The sequence below is a fragment of the Austrofundulus limnaeus genome, unplaced genomic scaffold, assembly GCF_001266775.1.
Source record: "Austrofundulus limnaeus strain Quisiro unplaced genomic scaffold, Austrofundulus_limnaeus-1.0 Scaffold10, whole genome shotgun sequence".
Lineage (NCBI taxonomy): Eukaryota > Metazoa > Chordata > Actinopteri > Cyprinodontiformes > Rivulidae > Austrofundulus > Austrofundulus limnaeus.
Genome location: NW_013952412.1, coordinates 4,323,170 through 4,326,782, shown reverse-complemented (window position 1 = coordinate 4,326,782; position 3,613 = coordinate 4,323,170). Strand labels below are relative to the sequence as shown.

The following is a 3,613-nucleotide window of genomic DNA, read 5'->3' as shown; positions in this document are numbered from 1 at the left end:
GTTTTCTACGACTATCTATTCCCCCACCAGAAGGGGGCGCTCACCTGACAGCTCTGCATAATGAAACACTGATTTAAATAAAAGGCTGAAACACAGAGAAGTATGTCCATAAATGAGTTGTATGATGACTGTTGCTCAGTGACCAAAGGCTCTGCAGAGATAATTCATGTGGTTTTTGGCCAAATAAGTCTCTTTTACTGAGTACATGTCAGCTACTGCCTCCATGTTTCATCTCCATCTCTCTCAATGAAAAGCAAATTAAGATAAATTTCATTCTATTAGTGTGTTGGACGATTGTTGTTCTGTGAGCTCATAGGTTTATTTCCTCCTGAGTTTTGACAAAATCTGTGCTATTTTCTGTCAGTTCGCATCCTCGGAGTTTTCCTTTCATCGAAGGATGGGCGGTACTACGACTTTGATATCGATCTGATTCCAAATAAATACTTGCAAATTTATTTGACACCGATGCCAGTATCAATGCGTTTTACTTGTAATGGGATGTTTATTGAGTAACTTTGATATTGCAGACAACCCTTCTGGTGGTGAAACAGATTATTGTAGGGAGACAGGAAGTTGGCACGACSTGTCATGGATTATGAACAAACAAGCCTTTTTTCATTTCTGTCTTAAAGTAATTTTCTTTTTGTTATCTGAATCAGAAAATGAAACTCAAATCATTTAAAAAAATGTGTTCATCCCTTTTTGACACTAAGAACGAGAAACGCTTTTTAGTTTAATTTTAATTTCAGTATTTTAAAACAAAAACCAAATATCCAATCGTTTGTTTTTTAATACCCGTTTCGAAAATGAAACTCCAATGACCAAAAGATACACTGAACCATTAAGATATTGTTGTATTTTATTTGAATTTTTACCTGGAATTTTTGTGGTTTTTAATGTGTTATATACATTTTTACAGTAAATTTTAAAATATTCTAAATCTTTTGTATTCAGGATGATGGAAATTTTTTTATGACTTATCAAATTATTGAAAGTTTGTTTTCGTTGGAAAAACACACAACATGTAGTAAAACAAGTATGAAAAAAGAAAACGTGGTTATTAACAACAACAAAAGGGAAATACAGTTTACAAAAAAAAGCAACTGATTGAAAGCTGAGTCAACCTGTGTATTCTGATTTTGTCACTTGTGCAGACTTTGTAGGGCACAGTACTCTCATTAATGATCTCAATTTGCTTTTTTTTGACCCTCCCAGGATCTCTTTCTCAATAAATACAGGAAATTTGCCGTGCAACTTGAGAAAGTCATAACTCTGGCACCTCTGTGTTTTGAGATTAAAATGTAATTAAAATAGTAAATCAATATTTATTAAGCAGCAGTACAAATAATGAGACATGCAGTCAGGTCAAATAATGTGTCACCAGATAGAGGGAAGGCTCTTTTATGTAGTTTTATGCAATACAGTAAAGTATTTGTATAGACAACCTTTTGAGGCACAAAATCAGATATTTATCATTTCTCTGAGACTACTTTACATGGATGGTTCTGTTTCCTTTCAAAGATCTAGAAGCTTGAGGGTTCTGAATAGTTACTCAGGTGTTCCTAAGATTGCACTTTTCTGTACAGAGATCTGTGAGTTTGTTTTTGGGATTTGTTTGAGGCCTGAGTACTCCGATGACCACTGACACTGTTGAGACCTTAACCCTTCACAACCTCTCTATTTTAGTTACTTGAACATTTGCATGTATATATATACATATATATATATATATACTATACAACCTTGACCAAAGTCACACACAATGTAAATTTAGGAATCTATATGCTAAAATTACACCCCCAGCTGAGACCCCCTTCCTTTCCAAACCACAGATTTCAAATGTGGAGTCTACACTTCTTCCTTTGCTCACCACAGCTTCCCCACAATTATCATCTTAGGATTTTCATACTCACAATAGCTACAACTACAAAGAAAATGTCACTCAAAAAAAAAAAAAAATCCACCGCTCACATCATCATACACGAAGCTCAGAGAGCAAAACAGGTCAGACTTTGTCTATACTTTCCAACATCTTTTTGAATGAGAACAACAAAAACAAAGACGTTAAAAACTTAATGGACTGATCTGCTTATTACTTAAAAATCATTTGACATATAGATGGCTTAAGAAAGAAAGAACACCCATCATTGGTTGGCCTCATTTATGCATCAAAAATAAAGTTATGAGCTAGAGGCTGAATTATTGATGCTGGCAACAGGAACAATGTTGGCAATGTGTCACAGTTTTTTTTTTCTTCTGATGCATCATCTTGTATTGATAATTTTTTTTCATCCAAAAAGCCTATGAAGTCTTGATCTGTGAAAGATGGAAAAACACACCATTATGAATATTGGAAAACCTTATGCAACATTACTGGAAAAAGGAAACCAATAACAACATCGAGTAGCACGATGGAAAAAACAGTAATGATAATAAAATGGAGCCTACAGAGTTTTTGTTGTAATCTTTCCATTTTCAAGCTTGAGACAAACCACTGCATCACATGACCGAAAGGGCCGTTCAATTTGTTAAAGTTTCTCAACAGTTTTTTGAGTGTACTACGTGTGTATAAAACAGGGTCAAAACGTTCTAAAGCTCAGGGTGTAGGGACTGTCCCGTATGGCTGACACATTTCCTGAGATGCAAATGCTTATGGTTCATCTCTCAATAGCCTTTTTCTATCCTTTTGGTCTCTCATACATGCAGTTAACTATGCAAACACACACACACACACACACACACACACACACACACACACACACACACACACACACACACACACAGACAATGGAACAAAAAAGCATCATTAAAGGAGGGCATATTTTCAATAATACTTGTTTTTGCAGAACTCAAAGTATGGATTATAATCAGTTGTGTCAAACCACTGAGAACATAATCAGAAGAAAGGTTAAGTAAGAAGAGACTACAAAAATAGTGTTTGAAAAGGGCTCTGCATATTTTTGTTGTCATAAAACAAATGCTTGCATTTTTTTGAAGTCCAATTACTTCACTTGAAGCTCAGCAAATTAAATGATACATAAGTCAATCCACATTTAGTTGTTTACTAAAAAAAATGTAGATGGACCAATCGTAAAAGTTTGGTTGCTTTATTTTCCAGCACTTTTGATTATCACATCCTCGGAATACACATTGACAATTTTCTTGATTCTTGTTTTGATAATCCTGCTGCATATTACTGTATAATTGTCAAGGTTTTTATTTTTGTGCGTTATGCACAATTAAATAATAATTAAAGGGAACAATGTGAAATCAAAATTTTAAAATATGGAACCACAAGGAAAAGTTTTTGTATGTCAGTACATGGGGTGAAGCTGTGGAATGGTTTATGTATGGAAATCAAGCAATGCCCAAATATAAAACAGTTTAAAATGTCTTTTAAGAAGATGGTCATCACTGCATATCAAAATGAGAAATAAATATGGTAATTGCTGCTATCATTAATGTTTTGTTTGAAGAAATCATCACTTATTATTGTATTATGGTTTATTGAAAAAATGTTAATGTATTAAAAAAAATTATGGATGCAAAAAATGAATGTTTTGTTTAAGTTAAAGATATGGATGTAGAAAATACAAAAAAGAATGTTCTAACC

The 3,613-nt window shown here is 33.6% G+C and overlaps 2 protein-coding genes across 2 annotated transcripts in view; both read right to left on the bottom strand.

The window, feature by feature from the left end:
* The window catches only part of mafa (MAF bZIP transcription factor a), an 86,192-nt gene that overhangs the window by 7,608 nt on the left and 74,971 nt on the right, over positions 1–3,613 (bottom strand). The gene's annotated exons all lie outside the window — the stretch shown is intronic.
* LOC106513019 (histone H2B 1/2) overlaps positions 1–3,613 on the bottom strand; it is an 11,031-nt gene that overhangs the window by 5,948 nt on the left and 1,470 nt on the right. The window lies entirely within an intron of this gene.